Genomic DNA, 24,948 nt, shown 5'->3' with positions numbered 1-24,948 from the left:
CTTATATAATGACATAAATGTCTATGTACAGGTCTGGAAGAATACATACCAAACTGATAGTATGTGTATCTGGGGACAGAAACAATATTGGAATGGGGATATGGTAGTCAAAGGGTTGTTGCTCTGTCTATATTATTTAAATTTTTACATGGATTTTACACACACACACACATGCACACGAGAGGGACCAACATTCAACACTGAAGGGGATGATTCAAACAAGAAGAGCATTCTAAAGAGCAAGCTACATGGACTTCTGAACTAATCCTAGTCCACTTTATGTAGAGCACTAAACTGAAGATTTTCAGCTTTTCCTCATATATGGGGTATCATATGGTATCAAAAAGCAGAGGAGAAATTATGTGAAGAATCAAATTCCTCCTTTATTATCTACTCTGATTTGATAGTGTCAAGGGAGAAATCAACAGTTCTATAATCACCAAAATCTCTCTGGGGTGCATAGCTTTAAATTCATCCCTGAGCATCTAAGTCAAATTATTCTCTTTTAAGATATCATTGTTTCTCTGGAGCATAACTTCCTTTCAAACTCTTCTCCAGACTTTCACTCAAGATGGAGCTAATTAGACTACATGCAGCAGGGCTTCTAATTACTGTTTATTTCACTTGTATGATATTTTCCTCAATATATTTCAATTCTTATGACTTAGAGTGTGCACAGTGTAGCTTTAATGTAGATTTAACCCTACTAGGTCAGATTTCTACTATATTTTTAGTCTTTCTCACTTTTGTGGTTAAAAATATGCAAACTATCCCACAGTTTTGCTTGTTTTCTTATTGTATTTTTCACTTCTCCATAAATTTGGCCTATGTGTTTCCTCCTAAATTAACTGAGTTGATTCCTCTTACTTCTAGAAGTTAGACACAATGTCTTTTTCTCCTCTTAAATAGCAGATTTTCCCACTTCTTATCTTTCTAATCAGTATTTCACACTTAACACTGTAAAAGTTGTCTCTTCTATGAAATGAGCTAAAAAAATTTAAGAGGTAATATTTCTTGGTTCTTCTAAGGTATGAACATATACCATGGCACAATTCCTCCAGAACATGACTTCAAGGGCTTTTTGTTCTTTTCTAATCTGTAATTTTCTCAAAGAAATATCAAGATAATTTAGTTGCAGTTAATTCTAATAAGCAGGCTTATCTTTATCCCCATTCCAGCTGAGGTTACTCTAGTTCTTTTTCTAGTTTCAGCAGGATCCATGCTATGCATTCTTCCCTCAAACTACAATATGTAGAAAAGAATGAGACATACTCAAAACAAAGGATTCTTTTCTAGTACTCTCTTTTAAAATTACCAATCCCTATAATGATTTCAGAGGCACCACCACCACAGGCCCTTGGAACCATAAAGAATAGAAGCTGAAAACCTCTAGATTATAATATCCGTGTGCAAACAATCATCTAGATCAGTTCTTCTCGAACTGCTTATAGTAAAGAACCAGTATGTTGAGAAACAATTATCTGTGAGATTATCATGTCTGTATTTCTTATGGGTGAAATAGACACTCACTAACCTTTATTCCCAACTTTCTTTTCAAGTATGTTTGTACAGTGAACAGCCCTGGAGAATAAAGATAAGATTCCTCTGGAACAAAGCACAAGTTTGCTTACAACCTGGAATTTATAGATAGTATCTGCCTTTGGAGCAAAGAGCAGGTATTCTTACTGTCCAGTGTAAGATATGTAGGTTTGCTAACTTCAGGGTTCCTTTTCTGTAATGCAATCCACTGGATGTACTAGAGTAACCTGGCACTCTCTGTGTCATTTGGCAAGAACTGAATCAGTGAAACAATATTGTAAAAATACTGATGCCCTGGCTACTCTTACTATTACAAGCAATAAACTGTCCTTGGTCTCTGAGCCCAGAGTCTCATGTCTTCCTACCAGATTCATGATATTCTGGCAGGCTAATCTGGCACACAGTACAAAGTAAAATGACAATCCCTTTACAAGTTTTAATACAGTATTATTTTCTATTCTAAAATTTCCATTTGGTCACATCCTGATAGGTTTATAAAATATAAGCCTGTGGTTAAGTAGCTTCTAAGATAACTCCTAGTGATACTGAAGTCCTGCTTTTAATGCCCTTGTGTAATTTTCCTAAAAGGGTGAGTTAGATGCTGTGACTTACATCTAATGACCAGACTATCGCAAAAGGGATAGGGTGTGACTTTCCAGATTCGGTTACAGATAGACTCTGGTGTCTATTTTGATCTCCTCTTTCTCTCTTGCTTGGTCAGTATGATGGAAGCCAGATGCCATGCTATGATGTTCCCTATGGACAGTTTCACCCAATTAGGAACTCATGGTATCCTCTATCCACAGCCAGTGATGAACTAAAGTCCTTAGTCCACCAACCCACAAGGAAATGAATCTTGCTTTGGAACCATATGAATGAGACCAGAAGCAGATATCCCCTAGTTTAGCCTTCAGATGAGACAACAACCCTGGCTGACATTTTGATCATAGCCTGATCAGAGACTCTGAGACAGAAGACCCAGCTAATCTATGCCTAAATTCCTGAACCCACAGACATGAAGACATAATAAATATTTGTTGTTTTAGGTTGCTACATCTGGGGGGGTCATCTGTTAAGCAGCATAGGCAGTTCAAGGGCTAGCATCAGCTTATGAAGCACCCATGCCCTACTCTAGACAGTAAGCTCTGTGAGGGAAGGAATCCAATCCCCCTTGTTAATCAGTGTATCCCTACATAGTATATGATATAGGTTACTAATAAATTATTTTTGAAAAGATTAATGAGCCATTGGTCAAACCCAATGATGGCCAGAATATCTTTTAATAAGATATAAATTGAGAATTGAGAAGGATGAAGGTAAGTAAAAGTCTTGTGGGACAGCTACTGTATTACTAAGAAGATGGCAGGTGACATGTTAATAGATGTAAGAAGAGTTTGGAAATAATAATGTAAATAATAATGTATGGGATCTATTCTTGACATATACATGAACAAAATCAACCTAAATACATATAAAATAAATTTTGTACAACTAAATATTTGTATACTTATACAAACCCCTTATAGTTTTCCTTATTATTCTATTATCTTTAGCTCTAATTCTTACATATAACTTAAAAAGGTTACCCTTTGGCTAGCATTTTGGTAACAAATTAGTGCTTAAAGACAACTAGAGTGCCAGACTATTGCTTTTGATTTTGTGACTGAAGTCATTTAAACTGCGTGGTCCACACTGACTGCAACTGTAAAAAGATCATTCAGTTAAATGGTCTCTAAGATCTCTTCTAAAAAGTAAAAATTATATGAATCCTGATTCTTCCTGCAAAAGTTAAAATGTCAGCATACACTGATCTGAAAAACATTTTATGAGATTCTTTAAAAAACAGGTCTAGTTCTAATTAAGGCTATCTCGTAAATTTAATAAACCAGCATTAAAAAAATTAAATACCAAAATTATTTCTCAAGACTAAGTAAATAACTTTTCAAAGAGAAAAATAATTATTTGGGGTCACTACAATTTCATTTATTTTATGGAAAGATTTATAAGGGACAGCTTGCTAAACATGATACTTTTAAAAACACTATTAATAATTTCTAAAATTTAATTCATAATTTATTTTTGAATATTATAACTTTGAGGTGCTTTATATTTACTTTCAATTAAATTTTAGCTGACATAGGAGCTATCATTCTAGCTTGCAGTTTCTCTACTGCCTGATATCTCTTCAACTGAATTTATGGCATGTAAGTAATAAATCAAAGAAATTCCATTATGTATTATTATATTTATAGAGAAATTCATTTTTCATATTAATAAAATTATACCTTATTTTCAATTTCCTCTAATGGATTTTTTTATTTTATATATGCAAGTTTTCCCCAGTGGATTTCCTTAATGTAAAGTATAACAATACTTTACCATACCTGCTCAACCTGAAAGTTTTCAAAAAAAATTATAAAGTAATAAGACAGATACCTACTACACAGGGAATCAAACCTACTTAGACAATAGGTTTAACAACTGACTGAAATTGACCAGCACATTCTAATTCAATAAGAAGAAACAGATATAATACTTATGCTTTAAGAAGTACATGGATGATTGCACATTAAGAAATATTTCAAATTACCAGTGAATCAAAATGTACAAATAAAGACAACAGTAATTTTTTACAAAATATAATTCACAATAGAAAACAAAAATAACACATATAAAATAGACACATTAAAGTCTAAGAAAAACAGCTTTTACTGTTCCATTAGTAAAAGCTTATACATTTTTAAGACTTAATAAATCATAGAATAAAAAATACTGATTTAGGAGTGATAAAGGGACTAGAGAATAAATTTAAAAAGTTTTTATGACTTCTACTTTTTTGAAAATACAGTTTCTTTGCTGATAAAAAGTAAATAAGCATTGTAAGTGCTTATCTGCATAAAATCGCAGATATTAATTGACCCTGTCCATAAGAGTCCTCAATATGTTGGCTAGGATTTACACAGGATGCTTTCATTTGGTCTCCTTACCTTTTATGGCAATGTAGTTATTTCTAACGTTCAATAAAATACATTCTCTTACCGGGATATAATTGGACAAACTGAATTTGTAACTGTGAACATAATCAGAAATGTCAGATTTTAATTTAAAACTCAGCTAATCTGGTATGACAAGCTCACTATTAAGGAACCTTGTCTTAAAGGGCCCCTTAAGAAACTCATGTATTATTTCCCAGTAGAACAGGGTCATTGGCAAATTTGAGAGAACTTGAAGGAAGAGGGGAAAACTCCTCTTGTAAATACTGAAGACCAAAACTGGTTGAGAGAACCGGTTTTCTGTTCTTGGAGAAGATGACTTTAGAAAACTTACAAAAACAAAGCAAAGATAAGAACTTCCACAATGCTTATAGACTCACCATATGGCTATTTTCTAAACGGCTTCAGATTTTCTGGCCATAGAACAAGGGGACTTCTGCGTGTTAATTAATGATGCAACATTAATATATTTTGTACCCATATAGATGAAATGGATAAAATACACACCACAGAACTACACAATCCCACAGACTATAAAACAGCCAATGGGATTATTTTGGTAAGTATTTCCAAATGTGAGGATGTCTTTCAGAGGAATGATATCAGTATGCCTATGAAAATGTATTTTGTATTTTCAAAATCAGATATAAAATACAAGAAATGCTTTAAAAAGTTCTTTAACTTACAGCAGACAGCAAAGAAAGAAATGCCCTGAAGAAATAAATTTATAGAAAAATCTAATCACTATCATTGAGTTGTTTCCAAAGCTTGGATTTTAACATTTCCAGATGGTTGAAGAGCAAATTCTGCAGTAGTTAGAGAAAAAAAATCTCCCTATTCAAAAAAAAATTAAATGCCATTCTGTGGATAGGCTGGCTTGTGTGAAAGAATTTGAAAAAGAAATTAAGACAGTGAAAAAAAATCTTCTTAGTTATATTACAGTTTAAGATACTACAAATGGTAAAAACTTCAGTTTTTAGATACTGCATTAGTTTCTTAGACACTGTGAAAGTAGGGCTTGCTTTTATTTATTAAACTATAAAATGATCATAACATTATTGACTCAATGTTGAAATGTGTTAAGAATTGTACAGTTTATTAATTTAAAATTTAGCAGTAAAACTGTTTTAAAAATATGAGTAGCTCTAAAAATTAAGTTTATTACTAAACAGAACACAAGAAGTGTTTCCTGAGCCCCAGTCATGCCACCAACCCTGAAATGGATTCTTTGCTTAACACAAAAGAAAAATAAACAATTCTTCATTTGGGGAACTCAAAATCTTGCTAAGTCTAGATGTACAGTTATAAAATAACAAAACACATAACAGAGCATTATTAACATAACACTGAAAATAAAATTATGATCATATTTTGTGGTATACTTCATATATCAGTCAATAAACAACAAGGAAAAAATATAACTGTGAATTTCAGGATTAGAATAATGGCTATTCGCCTCCACAAAACATTGTTTTATGAAGCCATTAAAACAGACTCAGTATCTGCAGGAGACACTATGGCTATAGTGTGCTTTGAGATATTTGAACGAAATACATTAAATCATTACCACTAATGGCCATTGTTACTATCTGTCCTTATTAAAAGTCTACTACTAACCATGTGAGGGTCTAACAGAAAAAGAGAATTATAATGAACTATAGTGACCACTAGAATATGTGAAATCTCTCCCCACTTGTCTCTTCTGCATATTCAAACTAGGAATTGATATGAAGCTGAATGGGCTAATATTTACATGAGGAATGATAATTTTTTAAAATCTTAATATCTTACCACAGCGGTTTCAAAGTCATGTTTCATAAGTTAATAAAATGATATTTTAAATGAGTCTTCTATAGGCTGAATGTTTTGCCCCTTCAAAATTCATATGTTGAAACCCAATATCCATGTGATGGTATTAGGAGGTAGGGCCTTTGGGAGATGGAGGCTTCATGGATGAGATTAATGCACTTATAAAAGAGAAAACCCTTGTTCTTTCCTCCATGTGGCATGAGAATGGACCTCCATGAGCCAGAAACAGGGCTTCATAAGTTGTCAGATTTGCTTCCAACTTAATCTTGGATTTCCCAGACAACAAGACTATGTCTGTTGTTTATAAGCCACCTAGTCTATGGTATGCTATTAAAGCAGCCTAAACTGATCAAGACAGGGTCCACTGCAGGTTAAAAAAAAAAAAAGTCAAGTCAAAGACATACTCTGAAAATTAAAGGCATTTTTTAAAATTAAACAAATTTAGCTCTATGGGTAAATTTCCACTGAAGTGTCCTTACTTTTCTGTTGGCCACAAATCTCTGACTCCACTGGGGCTGGATTTAGGGATTCTATTGTTTAAGAGTTCTTTCTCCTGTATTGCACATTTTAATTTCCATCTTGATCAGGTCCAGGCTCGTTGCTCCCTAATTTTTGACATATAATAAACCACGTATTTATGAATGTGAGACAATGTGAGAATGTACCTAGACCTTAAAAATCAGCACCACTAAAAGAAACAACTCTAGGAGTCATCTTCATATTGTCCTCTATGGGAATACTTCCCCCATCCTGGAGAAGCTTGGAGAATACAATGTTAGTGATAACTCTGAATCTGAACAATTCAATTTGCCCCCTTGAAATATAGAGCACTCTGGAATCTAGACAATATCACCTAATTGGCAGCGTGGTAGACAATGAATTGTTAAGAAAATAATACATTGCCTTAAAAGTACTAGAAATGTTCCTATTGTCTACCCACCCCCCCAGCTTTTTAAAAAACGATATAATGGGACAAATGTTATAGGGAAACAAGAGAAATGCAACCAGGAGGACACTGTCGAAAATATTCTACAACTGGAATATTTTAAGATGTTAATTTTTATATTCTATCAGTCTGTGAAAGGGATATACTCTGTGCTCATGATGTGCTCCTGTGTGTCATGACATAAGGGAATTCTCTAAGAGTCTAGGAACTAGAAAAGGTCTTATCACCTCAGTGTTATGTCAGTTGTCTAAAGACTCTGGTGAGGGCCAGAAGAAATTCATCAGTATGATCACTATTTACATATCTAGTCAGATAAGTATCATAACATGTCATACTCCTAAGAGAGAGGGGTTTTGATGGCATCAAAATTGTCTGAAATAGAATTGCCAAAATTCTTATATCTAAAACCAAATAGTGTACCTAATCTGAAAACCTAATCTTAGAGTTTATATGTGTAAATGTAACTATTTTAGAAAGCCTAGGTGGCTTGGGAGATTCTCCTGCAACTTTCTAAGAAGTTCTAATTGGAAATTACTACTGGATAAGATTTAGTTATCAAAATTATTTAAATACTTAACTGAATTGTAAGTAAAACTCCAGGAGAGGAAAAGATTTAGTGAAATGGTTTATTTTCATCAGAAATACATAAACCCCTTTGAAATGGTACCAGACTCTGAAACATTAATCTCTGAATGCAGTGATGAACTAGACGTCTGACTTGTTTGGTATACATTGACATTCACTGTTAAATGAATATAATTTTACCATCTTGTAATAATAAAGGTATCACTCACTCTATCTATACACCTTTCAATATAAAACTTTACCTGAAATTGGAAAGAATTGTAGGATATCTTGCAGGCAGGTAAATTTCGATGCTTGCATGGAAGGCAAGTCTCTGCCTTGTACTTGTGGGTGTTTTTAATTGAAGGCAAAAGCCACCACTGAGGTGTACACAATTTGTAAAGCCTCATAAAATATTCATTTTTCTTTTTGAAGGTAGAGTATTAAGAAGCAGATTCTACAAATATTGCTGCAGTCATATGTAGAGAATTATCCCCCCCAAAATTTAAAAATACAGTTTAACTAATCTACCCCAAGGATGTCCTTGGTCACTTCATTTCATTTCCATTTTTTAACACTGATTTTTTTTTTACACTTGTCCAATGTGATGAAAATGCATTGCTGGCTCGGTTGAAGCTGAGAAATCTCAACAGCATTCATGAATAAAGGGCCAACTTCTTGATCAGGAATAGTGTTTGACAGAAAAGGTTAGCATTTGGCATTAACTCCATAATTTCTCAATGAGAGAAAAGAAATCAAGATAAATAATCTCAGAATGAACCCAAAGAGGATGGAAGCAAATGATGTCAGATGACTTCTGAATGCATGGGAGATAAAAGAAATTGAATCCCATTATCCGATCATTGCTAAAGTACACAAGTGAGAGAAAGAGAATACTCTAGGACAAAGATGCCTCAATGAAGAAAGATGATTTGAGGCAAACACTGTTGAATTGAATTGGAAAGAACTAAACCAAACAATGTCATACATCTGCTGCTTAATAAATGAGAAGTGAATGAGGAAGAGCCATGTCAGAAGGCAACTGCTGAGTAAATGCGAATCAAACCAAGATAAAGAAGGTTCAAGGATGGTTACTGAGACCAGCAGGGTGAATTAAGATTAATGATAAAACTACCAATCTTAAATGAACTACTGACAAACCAAGATCAATGTTCCCAGATGTAAAAATTTTAATTAATTAAAAGGGGAGTATTCTGCAGTGGAATTTTGAGAGGTACAATTACAAAAGTTGTATCCAGTGGCTACTACTGACTGACTACCCATTATGTATACCTTCTACCTCCTTCCTAACATAGCCCCACTGGATTCTTTTAGTTTCTCCACTTCCAGACAGCCCTTCTCAGCCAGACTGGGAAAGAAAATTCCAAGTTTCCAAAAACACCCATACTATGTGATGACTTAATATCTCCTTTTCACATAGAATGGTACTAGCTACATCATCCTTGGGCAAATTGAGGAAGTGATCACTGAAATTACTTGTAGGATGTATCTGTCTTCCATTGGAATTAAACAAGAAAGCATACTGATCCAGTAGGTATGGCAGCTGCCTTAAAACCCCAAAGATACCAGCCTTAGGATGAAGCCAAGAGTAATCATGGCAGAGTATTCAGACAGAAAATATCATTAGCCTTTGAGGCTTTCCTAACTTTTCAGTTTCCTTTTGGGGAAGATAATCTTCCTTATTCTTTAAGGGAGTCTGAGTCTGTATGGGTTTTTGTTGTTGGTGGTGTTGCTTTCAATAGAAAGAATTTTAAACGATAAAATAAGTCTCTCTCCTGAAGTAAAAATGCCTCTCTCTCCATATAATATACATGTCATATATATATATATACACACACACACATACATATATATATATAAAATTATATATATATATTAACATGGCAGGCAGGAAACAGTGGCAAGGACGCCTCACTGGTGCTGCCCAGTGGCAGGTCCTGCCTGGTGGGACACACAGTGGGTGGAGGCGTGTAAACACGGGGAGGGGAGATGGGGCAGCACCATGGACCCTGGGGGATCACAGAGTCTGGGGTCACCATCCAAAAGGCGAGTGGACAACCTTTCTGATACTGAGGCAGATATGAAGACTGACAGATGCCAAAGATTTATTGACTGCCTCCCCACAACTGGGAACCTTCCTTTAAGGAGGATTTGGGAGCACATCTCCAGAATACACCTGTTGCATCAGTTTGTTGTACCTAATGCTTTTGCTGAAATTCTTCACACAGGTCTCTGCAACTGTTCAGTCTAAGTCTTCTACTTCTCTCATTCTCATGTTTCTTCTTTGAAGATGTCTTATATTTCTCAGGTTGGAATCCTCTACGAAGATAACTCATAATCTACATCTGGCCAATTTCCTGGGTTCTACTTCCATGTTGTACCTTCAATTTGATCCCATTCTGAAAATTAAATCTTTTTAAGAATTCCTTCTCAGTCATCTCTTCTGTGTCTACGGGTACCAAATGCCACAGTAAACAGCCAAAAGATCTTCTCACCCCACATTCTTCCTCCTCCATCTACACTTTCTAACATGTTCTTCACTGGATTCCTAAGTGAATTAAGTTTTCCAATTTATTAGATTGACTTAAATGATCTTTTAGATCCTGACCCAAATCTTGACATTCATAATTTTCCTACAAAAATTCTCCCCTCTGATCATCTTTTACACAGTCTCTTGCCCTTCTTTTTATCTGAAATCTCTAGATATTCTTTTCTCCTTTTAGGAGACTTTTTGCCATTTATTACATATCTTACAAATCACAATTTTGATACCACATGACATCATTTATAGGAGGAATTTTAAAAAATAATAACAATAATAATGACACAAATGAACTACTTATTATTTATAACTAAGATGATTGGTTTCTTGAATATGTATAAGCACATTTGACTGTCCTTTATGATTGAATGACTGCATTCTGTTGAATCTTTATTCCTTTGAAAACTATGTAAGTTTAAAAAGCTAAAGCTCTAATCTGTTCCTAGAAACAATAATTAGTACACATAGGTAAAGTAAAAAAAATGTACAGTATATTGTATATATGTGTTTACATGCAGTATAATGTGTATGTGCAGTCAAACTGTAATAATTTCACCTAATAAAAGTGAAAAAGGAGAAAAAATAAATAATAAAAAATAAAGATCTGAGCAAACGTATGTACTTATTAAAGCTATGTTATTGGGTCACAGATATGGCTATACTACTATCAATTATTGCACATGTACAAAATATTTAACCTTAAAAAATACAGTTTTTAATAAAAGAAAAAAACTGCATTTTTGGTGAGGCCAATCTTTACCCTTTCCATTTGATATTGTTTCTTTTTTTTAAGATTTAGTAGAATTATTATTCTTAATCTTTATTACTTTTTAAAATTTATTTTGTATTTATTTAAACATTTTTTATTGAATTATAGTCAATTCACAATGTTGTGTCAAATTCCAGTGTAGAGCACAATTTGATATTGTTCCTTAATCCTCTGAATTTTGATGGCATTATTTTTACTACTCATTTGAAACAAAGTGTTTTGATTTTGAAATCAAACCCATAGATCAATGATTCTTTAAAAAAAAGCCTATAAAATGACAATTACAGACCACACAGAATATTAGGCCTTAGAATGCTGTACACCACAAATTGACAGAACATTGTAGACTATACTTCAGTAAAAATATACACATACAAGAAGGTCAGTGAAAGCTTCCCTTAGGAGTTAACTATTGAGCTTAAATCTACTTGATAAATAGGAGTGAATTAGTTGAAAATGGGAGGAAAGAACAAGGGCAGAGAAAATCACATATGAAAAGATAGTGTAACGGGAGATACATGAGACTTAGGAGGAACAGACAAGAGATTGGAATAGGAGAAGTGAAAGAACAATGGATGTGAGATACGAAATGAGTCTACATGTGTAGGCAGAACTCAGTACAGAGAGTGCTTTGTGGAGGTCTCAAACTAAGGGCATTAGGAAGCCATGGAAGAATTTTAAGTACAGGCATAATAGCATATTTTCAGAGTATAAAACAAAACAAACTCACATCACCTCTGGCTGTGGTGCCCAGAATAGACTGACAGGGTGCAAAGATGGACCTAAGTAAACTACTTAGGAAACTCATACCTTAGGTCTGGTAAGAGATGGTGGTATCATGGCTTAGAGTGGAGGCAGTGGTAAGAGAGGGATACAGGTACATTTATGTCATATTTAGAAGGTAAAAACTCCATGGCTTGGTGTTCAGTTGGCCATGGGAGACGAGGTAGTGGAGATTAATCAAGGTAATGCCTTTGTGTCTGGTTTACCTAACTGAATGTTCCACTGCTATAGAAAACCAACAAAAAATAATCAGATTTATAAAGAAGATCAAGAGATAAGACATGTACTTATTAAATACACCTTTAAAACCTACTAGAAGAGATTTTAAATAAGGCAGAGGGCATTAACAATATGGAGCTCAGAAGGGAGATACAGCCTAGAGATAAAAATTTGGGAGTTAACTACAAGCAGATACAACTTCAAAATTCAACTCCATTATTGCTGTGAAACAGTGGAAAAGCATGGAAAACTAATGCTCTTTCCAAAATGATTTTTTCCCTTATTCCTGTGCATACGGTCATGCAGCTTGTGATTACACTTTACAGACCCTTTTATATCTAGGGGTGGTGATGTCAATACATTCTCACTAACAGAATGTAACAGGATTGATGGGGCTAACTTCTAGGCTTTCTCCCTAATAATACTTTCCCTGAACTTATTTATTCTTCATATTCAAAGTGGCTGAAATTAGTTACAATGAGAACTAGAGCTGATCTACTTACATCGAGTTGACTTTCTGGACAAGAGTCTGCTTAACCTGCCTAATACTACCCGCCACTTAAGAGAACTTAACTTTTATCATGTTGGAGCCACTTCATTTTTGAGTCCTTTGGTTACAGCAGATTACTATTTACTTAAATTTTCAAAAGCTCACCTGTAACACATTTAACATCTGGAGAAATTTACAGGTGATGTGAAAAATGCAACTACATTTTTTGGCTTATGGCATCATGCAAATAATTGTTTACATTCATATTTATCCTGCAAGTTAGGTTTCATTATTCCTACTATATAGATAGGAAAGTGAAACTCAGAGTATTTCAGTAAACTGGTTAATTCACTTAGATGATACAGGATCCAGGATTCAAATACAAGCCCAAATTCAAAGATTCCATTGTTTCTAAGATTTCATGTTACAGGTTTATATCTCTAATTGTTTCAGCACCTTGAGCATCAGCACAATGTCTTTTACTTTTTATTTTCCAGGGTGCCTAACATGAAGTCTCCTCACATATGCTTGGAACTTATTAAAGATTCATTTATTTCCTTAGAATGCAAGCCTTAACAGTCCAACTAGAGAATTCACTTCCTTCCATAAAATCCAGTAGTGAGAATGAGCCCGAAGAGACTTAATTTCATTTCACAAAAATCTCTATTCGACACCACATCACTATATTTTATAATCATGGCCTATCTGCAAAAGGAAGGCTCTGTTCTAATAGGTCTGAACTCTCAGCTTTTTCCATTCTGCTCAGGCATGTAAATCAGCTTGCAAGCAAACAACAACTTTCAATAACCCACATAGTTGTGATGTTGGATTATTTGTTTTGTTTTTATTTTAACTAGCCTGCCTTGTTCCCAAGGAGCATATAAACATTGAAATCAGCATTTCTCCAAACCACTCACTCAGTAAAAATAATTAAATAAATGCTCCTCACTTTTGACTAATAGCTATTTTCAAGAGTAAATCATTTACGTACTTAGTATTAACATCCAACCACTGTGTTTACTGGAAATATTATGATTCCATGTGGAACTGCTGAAAACCTCTCAGTATTAGTTTCTGCACATTTACCTATTTTGACACTTGTTTCTTTCATTAGTATTCATGCAGTTTTGCAAATGGAGAAATAAGGTAATGAAAACTTAGCTTGAATCAGATCTGTATTCACATGGGAAGGCATGGATGAGGAAGTTCATTTTGGCTGAACCCATGAGCTCTCTGATTTGTTTCCTTATTAATGTTTTCCTTGTAATCATTAATATACTTTTACTGCATCCTGGGAACAGTGTGGGAGTTAAATATGGTCGTTAAATAAATTGAGGCATGTGGTTCAGCTTCCCTGCTACTGTGCATATGGCAGGAGAAAGCACAGAAATAGATGTATAAATTACACATGTGCAGTCATACCTACTTCTTTCTGCCAGTATCATGACTTATCAACAGTTCATAGTTGGATATGCAGGAGACTTCCTTCAATAATGTACAGTGAATTAGTACATCTTCCACTCCCAATTACTAAAAGCTCTAACAAAAAGTGTCCAGTTAACAACACATACAGGAAACAAATGATTGCTCACCGAAGCTTGAACACCAAAGGAGGCTTCCTCTGACATTAATTCTTTCACTTCTCCATTCATAAAAATGGAGTTGCTTTTCCAAATTACATAAAGGGTATCAAATTTTGCCTGACTGCACTGATCAAAATGAGAGGTATAAAATAAACTATATTTTCAAAGACTAATTATAATTAATCGTTATCTTGTAAATTTGAATTGTAGCATGATATTGTGTTGGTGTTATACTAACACTGATATTTTATCCTCTTAGGCTAAAGATAAGCTCAGAATCATACAGTATAATTATTCTAATAAGAACAGTCACCAACTGACATAAACCTAGCTTATTTTATTAATGAGATCAAGACCACGCTCTTATGATAAGAACCCAGGAGGCAACAGATTATATAGTTGACTCCAGCAAGCCACCCTCAAAATCCATGAACTTAGTAAGAAATCATCATAATATCTGAAACTGCATAAATCTAAGGAAAATTATCAGTATATCAATTTTAAAACAATAAAATAATAATAATAATATTGAGCACTTTTATGTCAGGTACTTTCACAGTGATTTACATGTACTCAGATGTGGTCATTTGATTTCTAAGTCGACACAAGGAATAAGTATAACTGAGATGCCCATTTCACAGTGATGAAATCAAGGCACAGAGAGCTTCACCAACTTTCCCAGAGCTGCTAAGGGATGGGACCACAATTCAGACCCAAGTAGTCTGACTCTGGGATTTGTGTTCTCACTCACTCTTGCATTACCTTTCTGGATACTCTCCATCCTACTAGTGATTATAATGACGGATGCCATCCTCAAATATGACAAAGAACATATGACAATAGTTATTCATAATCTATTACAAATTTCAATTCTGAAGATAATCATTGAGAACATTATTTTTTAATATTTTATTTATTTATTATTGAATTAGTTATTTTTTATTTGGGGGGGTAACTAGGTTTATTGATTTTTTAGAGGAGGTACTGGGGCTTGAACCCAGGACCTCATGTATGCTAAGCACACATTCTATCACTTAAGCTATACCCTCCTCTTGAGAACATTATTAACTGCACAAAAGAGAGAGATGCTATAAGAGCAAGGATGAAACTTAGGGATGTATTTTTCAGTATAAACTGGTTTTAGTGAATACAGATATCAAACTATTTGGTTAGGACATTGAAGGCGGAATAAACTCTATTAGGAAGAGGAAAGTTTTAAATTAAATGCATTTTGGAAGTGTGAAATTTTGACAGCAAGAAGAAGAGGCTTTATCTCCTATTGATAGGGGCAATGATACAAGGTAATCCACAAAGTGCATGAAAAGTAAAACAGGTTACCAAAAAAAAAAAGTCTACTTCTATCCTTGCCTCATAATGGCTCTTTCAAAAATATGATAGTAGGAGGCAGGGAGGAAGCAAAAAAAGCAAGTTAAGGAGATTATAAAATAAACATCAAACCCAAATGTTGTTTAGTAAAGAAAATACGTAGAATTCATTGCCCTGGCTTGAGCTAAATGCAGATGTATTAATACAATAAAGTTTTAAAATATTTACTTAAAGAATCTCTTATAAATTTTTAAAGAAGTATATTTTTCCATGATTTATATTTAACACACACTGATCAGTCTATTCTATCCACATACTTAATAGAAGTTATCACAGTGTAACCTACAATCAGAATGGTAAGAGAGAAGTACCTTGCTAGACTATTGTTTTCTGGTACAATTCCACTTTTGTGTTGAATGAAATATTTGAAAGAGTCTGAACAGCAAATTGTTTTTAAAAACTTGTGCTCATATTTGTATACAAAAATATATACATTTATGCACTTAATGTGTGTCTATATGTATATGTAAATATTTATTTGTAGATGATGATATATATTATATATGTTATAAGGGATCTTATTACAATAAAAAAAGCTTACTCTCATTTACTGTTCACTCTAGTTATTGTCTTACCCAGGAAGATAGGCAAAAAGTTTAAATCAGGAACAACTAAACAGAACTGGGTAGATAAAAAATAAATGCTGCATTTATAAATTCTGTTTTGAAATATACTTTTCCTTTCTGAAATCAGAAAATATTTTGTTGACTTTCCTTGTGTGTTTTATGACCACTGCTTATCTTGATTCTTATCTACAAGAGTATTTCTATGAAGCACACAACGGACATCCAGCTATTTTTGGTTTATTTTGACCACTGTAGGTCCAGCAGAGAAAGTTGCATAAAATGGAAAGAACATTGGTTTTGGAATTAGACTATCTGGAAATAAAATTCCAAGGGGAACAATTATTAGCTGTGTAATATTTGCAAGTTATTTAAAATACGTGAACTTCAGTTCTCCTCATATGAAATGGTAATACTCTGTACATCCAATTATTATTGTTAGAATTCTCCAAGTACGTGGAAGGAAAAAAAAGACATTTTTCAGACAGATGATGTTTAATAAATATCCACTGACCAAAATCCAAACTAAGTAACTATTTGTAAAAGATGTTGAACTTTAACTGCCTAGGTGGCTGTTTCCATTTATCGAAGTGTTAGAAAGCTTTTCATAAGGTCTGTTGTGAAGATCCGATGTACTGTATTCTCTTATTCCCCTTGTAGGTGTCTGTCTCTAGTGGCCTGAATGTAGTGTCAGACACACTGCTCTCTTCATGCCTCATCAATCTCACAATTCTATATTCACCCTAAAACAGGAATTTCATTGAGTTGCTCTTTTCTTTGCTACTTTCCCCTATTGGCAAATTACTTTTAACTCTCACTTTTTATTAAAAATCTTAAATCAGATACATGATTCCCTATTGCTCTATACCAGGACCTCAGCAGGGCTGCTATCTAGAGTCTAAATGAAGATTGAACAGTTTAACAAACATTATTAAGAGTTTCACGTTTAAAACCACTCTTAGGAATACAGTGGCAGAAATGCTTCGGCAACATGATATAAAACAAAAACAACGTTGGAATAAATGTAGAAAAACAAAACTTAAGATCAAAAGCACCCTCTTATAACAAACTAGGTAAAAACAAAACTGGAAGAGAATAGAGACTGGGGATAAAAAGGTTTTTTAAAAGACAAACAGAAATAAAAGAAAATTTGAAACTGCTAAATAGCAAACGGCTTTTTAGAAATGCACTCTCTGAGGATACGTTTATGTGCATTCTCTGCCAAACTTCAGAAGCACAGCATACTTTTTATGCTTTTGAAGTTAGACCAGTGTTCAGGAATGGTTAGTGTGGCCACAAGCAAAACTGCCACTTTGTTGTTGATTAAAAAACACCCAAAAAACAAAAAACAAAAAACTGTAGGAGACCACAAAGGTGCATTAAAGTAGTTGGGAAAGTTTTTGTAACTGAAAAATTTTATAGTGGTTCCCTTGGCCCCACTCTACTGTATCAAAAGGCATAAGCAATTAAATATGATACCTTGTACTGTAGTCATAGAGGCCAAGGATACAATTTTAAATTATTAAAACAAAACACATATGGGTCAAAATTACAATTTGCTAGCAGTCTTGATGAAACTTTTTCCTACTTTCCGCTAAAATGCCTTTGAGGGTTCTAGAAGAGATGGACACAAAAGCATCATAGAAATAGAAGTATGACAGTCTTCCTAGAAAGAAGCCCCAGAAAGAACACAGGCCTACGAAATTTAATAATAAAATATCAAAGGTGAGACCTCTGAAATACATATCCAGAAGCAGAGGAACTTTGACCATTGGAAAGTTGCAGGGAAGATTTTTGGATCAGGCACATTTACTCAACACATATTGAGGATGTACTATGTGCCAGGCACTGCGTAGACACTGGAATGGAACAGCTGATGTCCCTGTTCTGAGACAGCTGGCATTCTTGTGAAGGGTGGCAGGAAATAAATAGATTGATCTTGAGTCAGTGCCTTGAGGAAACATCAAACAAGAGAAGTAGATACAGCTGGTCCAGTGAGAGTCATTTAATCCCTCAAATATAGCTCCAGAACCCAATTTGCTCCTTGGTCACTGATTCTTAACTTGGAAATCTTTAGTGTTTGTCCATGTAACATCGTCCTTATTTTCGAAGCAGTGCTCTCCTAAGCCTGACTTGCAGAGATCTCTGTTCTCTGTTGTCCATCAAAATCCCATTCTTTTTGTATTCCATATATTAATAAAAACTTCATGTCCTCTAACACCCCTGCCCCAGGCAGCAGATGTATTGTTCCTTTAATGGAAAGTGGAGGAGGGGAGAGGCTGGGGAGAGAGTGAGCTTACATGTCCCATTTACTCTCTGATACACAACGAGAGCTGATTGCTATGGTCTTACTCTTTAAGTTTCAATACAAAGTTATAAAAAAAAAAAAGCCAAAAACTAAAAAATGTATTTCTTCTATAATCAAATTAAACTGCTTGAATATTAAAATTTCATGTCTATTTCACAGACATTTGCTTTTCTTTCTGAAAGTAAAGCAAAAGTCAAACATTGGATGTGGTCTCCTACAAGTTTTCCCAAAAAACTACACTTGTAAAATATTTTAAATAAAAAATTAAAGCCCTGCAAAAATCTAAGGCCTTGTAATCTACATATTGACAGATAGAACTATTAAATAAACACATGATATAATATTAAAGCTTGATAAGAGTGAAAACAAATAAAACAAAATGTTTTCATTTTAGAGCTTAAATGCTCAAAATGCATCATCTAATTTTTAACTTGACTATTCCTATTTTTGACACTTATAAAACCCCATACTGTTGACTGGAAGTGCGATTTAATACAATATTTTGAGAAAGCAAAATCATTCAAATTATTTATTCCTTTGATACTGTATTTCTGTTTTTTATTTTTTCTAAAATAAGTATTTTAAAAATAAAAATAAAAAACAAATATATAAAGATATTTGTCACTATATCTGTAAGAATAACAATTATATAGCTTAAATATTTAATAACAAGAGAATTGTTAGGTAAAATATTCCATGATGTTTTACTTCATTGAATAATAAGTAGCTATTAAAATAATTATTGAGACTATACAGTAAAACATGGAAAATGTTTATAATACATTAACATCCCAAATTAACTATATATGTATGCACATAAATTTTAGGTGAACATGATGCATAAAAACAAAGAGCAAAGGATAAAAACGTAAAATTAATTTGAATTCCAAGAGTAGCAGCGTTATGGGTGACTTTTCATTCAATTATTGCCTGTTATTCCTGTTACTGTATCCTCATAATGTTTGTATAATATACTTTATTAAAATGATAAAACAAATGCAAATTTATTCTAGCTTCAGGGTCTTTGCTCACTATTTTCTCTCTTGGAATCCTCATTCCCCAGATATCCATATAGCTTTCTTGTTCATTATTTTCAGATCTTTATTCAAATGCCATCTTCTTATTGGGTCCTACTCAGGCCACCCTGTTTGCAATTGCAAATCTTGCTACCTGCCAACTGATCTGACTTCCAATTTCCATTCTAAAGTTTCTCCTAAACACTTATTACTATGTAATATATAATCTTTTTCACTTGTTCATCTGATTAATTTTCTATCTTCCACACAAGAATACAAGATAAAATCCATACTTCTTAATCAAGAAAACAGGGCTCTTCATGATTTGATCTGTCTACCCCTCCAGCTACACACCTCCTTAAAACATTTCTTACATCCTCCACTCTGGTCACATATTATTGGAAAGCTTCAGAAAATGATATAGATTGAATGCAGGGATAGATGGATAGATATTTGATAGAATATGTGTAATAAGATGTTAATGGTTGAATCCACTTGCTAAATATGCATTTGCTCTATTTTTTCATCAGCTTTGTAAGTTTGAAATTTTTCATGTGAAATGCTGGGGAAAATCCTATCAAACAAGTAAATGTCATGTGAGGATTTTTTTTAACCTAATTTGAACACATGAACTATAGTGATACTGTTTGAGATAAACCAGGGAAATATGAACATTGATGTGATATCAGTTAATATTAAGTAAATAGTGCTATTAGCTTTTTAAGGCATGATAATTTAATAGGTATTGTCATTCTTTTAAGCACTCTTATTTTAGACAAAGATAATGAATTTTTTAATTGGTAACATGCTATTTTGTCTAGGATTTTTCTTGAAATAAAAAAGCAAAGGTTGAGGGAAGAATACAGGTAAAAAATATGAGTACGGAGCTGTATGATGGGTATCTAGGGGTTTATCATGCTATTTTGTGTTCATTTGAAAGTTTCCACAATAAATGTTTAAACAGTACACTGCTTTTCTTTTTCATTTATCATACCATATGAAATCATATTTAATCTCTTTTACCCAATCACACGTACAACAATTATTGCACCTCCCAGTTCCTAGCATAGTGCTCAGAACCATGAAGTAGATATTCAATGAATATTTGTCAATTATTAAATTTGAAATAATGTACAAATATTAAATTTCTAGGAAAATTATTTTAAACAATTATTACTCTCATTATGTAACACAGATGAAAGTCAACTTTGATAACTAAGACTATTTAGCTATTTACAATCCTCAGAATTGTATGTGAGTGTAAATAGTATGTTAAGAACAATTACATAAGGTTCTTCTAGTCCACTACTTTTTCTAATGGTCCTCAATTTACTTCATAACCACTGTGTTAGCTTTCACAACATCCTTAATTATAACCAATTAAGCAGTTTATACTATAATTCTCTTGATATAATTAATTTTTCTCATGTTTTGCTCTTCTTCCCACCTGCTAGCTAAGTGGTTAATGCATTGTTGAGGACGTTGCAAAAGTCAGAGTTAACAGAACTGTAGAGTCCTTTGCTCAAAATCTACAAATGAATAACTGTCCCTCTACTTCCTAGATCTTAAGCAGGTGCCAAAGTTCATAGGAAATATAATTATGTTTACTCTCATAACATTGGCTTCCTGATAGAGAGTTGCTGCTACAGGGACAGGTTAAATAGTGTGTTTTTATGATACATCCGATTCTTTATACTCTCTGAGTTTGGATATATTTTCTGCCCAGTACATAACTGAAGCTTGGAAAGAATTCAGGCCTGAATAGCTCTAGGGAAGCAAATATAAAGCAGATTGTGCAACTGTGTCATCTCTAATGCTATTGCACAAGCAAATTACATTAGTAAGCCATAAGCTACCTGAAGTATACAGTTGGTTGGCAGAAGAAACGGACTTTTTTCAGAACCAAAGACAGTGCATAAACCTTGTGTGCCTGTGTGGTTAGAATGAAAAATTCTAATATTAATGTTTTTGGAGAAAATAAATTTGTTTAAATCTCTTGTGTAACAAACAAATTTACAACCTGTAATATTTCCTGCAAAGTATGTCATTTCACTTTTAATTACACATTTCATCATTTGTCTCAGACGTGCAATTTTCTGAGACATATAACTTTAGTCCCTCAAAGTAAATCAGGAATTAACTTCATAGTGCTGCAAACTAGAAATTATTGAACCAGATGATTAATGAACAACAAGTAGTGAAAGTCAACAGAAAACCTTTATGACCTTCCTTATATTCAGAGGAATGATTTTGAAATGAGTTCTACCCTGAAGACCTTAATAAATCTCTAGTGAACAAACAATTGAGATTTTCATTTGATTGCTGGCACATTTTAGAGACTTATGGAATGAAATGTGTTGTCTGTTCTCTCAATTGAGCAATTCATAAAAACGCTCTTTTTACTATGCCCCCTCCAGAAAAAAAAAAAAAAACACCAGAAAGATGAGCTATATGTTTTTAGCAAATTGCAACTGGGAAAAAATCATCTCTGTTCTGAAAATCATAACTCTTTCATCTACACCTTCAAATAACAATATTTAATATCCAGAGTATAAATACATTATTATATGCTATTATATTATTCTCATTCTATGAATGGAACTTGTCATCTATATACCCACAAAGTTTAAAAATTTATCCCATTCATCATTTGGCTCTTGTCAAATGCCCAAATATTTTGGATCAAGCAAGAAAATATCAATATGATTGATGAAATTTGTATTTGTAATCAATGTTTGGCATTTCATAAATACAACTATATGTGACATTATCCTTACTGTACATATACATCATGTATAATTCATGTCTTTGTACCATGCATATATGCAAAGACATGAATACTTGCATTTAGGTTATATACAATTTAAAGAAAAATTATTTTTTCTTACAGAGATAAAGTAATTTAATTTTCATTCAATTTAATATAAGCAAGAACATAAAGGCAATCTGAATGGAAGGAGGAAATCCTGTCACTATGTGTATTTGGGAGAAGAAAAAAATATTATAATACATTAAACTTCACGTGCTTAAAGATGACAAACTCTTGATGACTGGCTTTGCAAACTTAGGAATATGACTTTGTTAATTTTGACGATGCATACAGGAGATGTGGTTAAGAATTTTTTTGATGGGAAGGAAGAATATTTGGTTTTGTATTATATTATTACATAGATTATTTATTCCCCAGGTTTCAAAGACTTTGAAACCACTGGTAGAAACCATTGATAGATGGACATTAATTCATTCATTAGTTTATCAACAACAACAAAAAAGAATTCACACAAACAAGGCTGTAGCATCTCAGCCTTTAAATCTACAATGAATGCATAAAGGAGATTGTGATCACTAGAGTAAGATTCTTATCTGGAACTATGACACTGGATGGAGCAAATTTCAAACTTATTTAAGTAGAGTTCAGAAGTATGAGTCCAGTCTGTCACTTTCTTATCATAATTTCAAACTGAGATTAAGGATTCAATTTTCCTTTGAAGTAAGAGAAGGCATCAAGTTTGGATCATGTTTTCAAGAAAGCAAAATCAGAAAAGGGAAGGAACATGGCATTACAGAACACACACCAAAAAATGGACAGTATTGCTTTCTAACATTTAGAAAGTAATAAATATTATACTTATTTATTACTGAAGTATAGTTAATTTACAATATTATACTAGTTTCTGGTATATAACAGTGATTCAACATTTCTATAGATTATATTCTATTTAAAATTATTACACAATAATGGCTATATTTCCCTGTCCTGTACAATATATCCTTGTTGCTTATTTATTGTATACATAGTAGTCTGTGTCCCTTAATTCCATACACCTATCTCACCTCTCCTCCACTGCCTTCTCCCCACTGATAACCACTAGTTTGCTCCCGATATCTGTGAGTCTGTTTCTGTTTTGTTATATACATTTATTTTGCTTTATTTTTTAAATTCCATAGATAAGTGACAACAAAGAGTATTTGTCTTTCTCTATCTAACTTATTTCACTATACTCTCTAGGTCCATCCATGTTGCAAATGGGAGAACTTCATTCTTTTTTATGGCTGAGTAGTATCCCACTGTATGTATATACCACATCTTCTTTATCCATTCATCTGTTGATGGGCACTTAGGTTGCTTCTATATCTTGGCCATCATAAATAATGCTACTATGAATATTGAGGTTCATGTAGCTTTTCAAATTAGTGTTTTGTTTTCTTCACATATATATATAACAGTGGAATTTTTGGATAATATAGTAGTTCTATTTTAGTTTTTTGAGATCTCCATATTGTTTTCTGTAGTGGCTGCAACAATTTACAATCCCGCCAACAGAGGGTTCCCTTTTCTCCACATCTTCTCCAGCACTTGTAATTTGTAGACTTTTTGATGACAGTCATTTTGGCAGGCGTAGGGTGATATCTCATTGTCTTCTGATTTGCATTTCTCTGATTATTTGTGATGTTGAGCATTTTTTCATGTGCCCATTGGTCATCTGTATATCTTCTTTGGAAAAATGTCTATTCACATTTTCAGCCCAATTTAAAAAATATATGGAATGCTTCATAAATTTGCATGTCATCCTAGGGCGGGGGTCATGCTAATCTTCTCCATATTTTTCCAAGTTTAGTTAGTATATGTGCTGCCAAAGCAAGCACTCTTCTGCTCATTTTTTAAGTCGGATGTTTGTCTTTTTGATATTGAGTTGTACAAGCTGTTTACATTTTTTGGATATTAAACTCTTATTGGTCATATCTTTTGCAAATATTTTCTCCCATTCAGCACATTGTTTTTTTTGTTTAAAATATTGTTTAAATGGATTAATATTATTTTTAAAAACTATCATTTTATTACAGATATATCTGTAAATATAAGCTATAATATCTATATTGTGACTTGACTAAGAGCAATTTGTAAGTTTTAAGTCTTTCTAAACATGAAATTGTTTAATTTCTGTGATTAATTATATTGACTAAGTCATCATTAAAGTAAATGTAAAAACACTTTAAAGAAGCTTGCAATGTAAATAAAAAAGTGCTTTAACTTTGTAACCTAGCAGCTTTTTGCTTTCTGTCTGAGCTGGTATTTTCAAAACTTGAAAAAATGTTGAAAGATGTAAAGGATGACAGAGAGAGTGAGAAAGAGAATGAATTAGTTACAGAAGAATGCAAGAAAGAAGTATACAGTGCCTGAAGGCAATGTTGTTATATCATTTCTGGTTCGATATCATACTTTTCAATGCCTTTCCATCTCTAAGGGACCATGACTTTCTGAATTCTTGATGGCACCATTAAACAGCTGTGCAACATTCATTCTAGAACAAAAACGCTCAGGCAGGAACACTGGAATTAACTGTGGAGAATACAAATTAGCTAACAGATTTATTCCTCATACTGACATAATAAACAAATATTGATGGCTTCCTGTG

The 24,948-nt window shown here is 33.2% G+C and overlaps 1 long non-coding RNA gene and 1 other non-coding gene across 2 annotated transcripts in view; both read right to left on the bottom strand.

The window, feature by feature from the left end:
* The window catches only part of LOC140686605 (uncharacterized), a 149,261-nt gene that overhangs the window by 104,605 nt on the left and 19,708 nt on the right, over positions 1 to 24,948 (bottom strand). The window lies entirely within an intron of this gene.
* LOC116284055 (U6 spliceosomal RNA) lies at positions 24,068 to 24,178 on the bottom strand. Its single transcript, XR_004193841.1, has one exon. It is a non-coding gene; the product is annotated as a U6 spliceosomal RNA (small nuclear RNA).

This window comes from Vicugna pacos, chromosome 17, assembly GCF_048564905.1.
Source record: "Vicugna pacos chromosome 17, VicPac4, whole genome shotgun sequence".
NCBI lineage: Eukaryota > Metazoa > Chordata > Mammalia > Artiodactyla > Camelidae > Vicugna > Vicugna pacos.
Note: the sequence above shows the minus strand (reverse complement) of the source record. Positions and strands in the feature narration are given on the sequence as shown.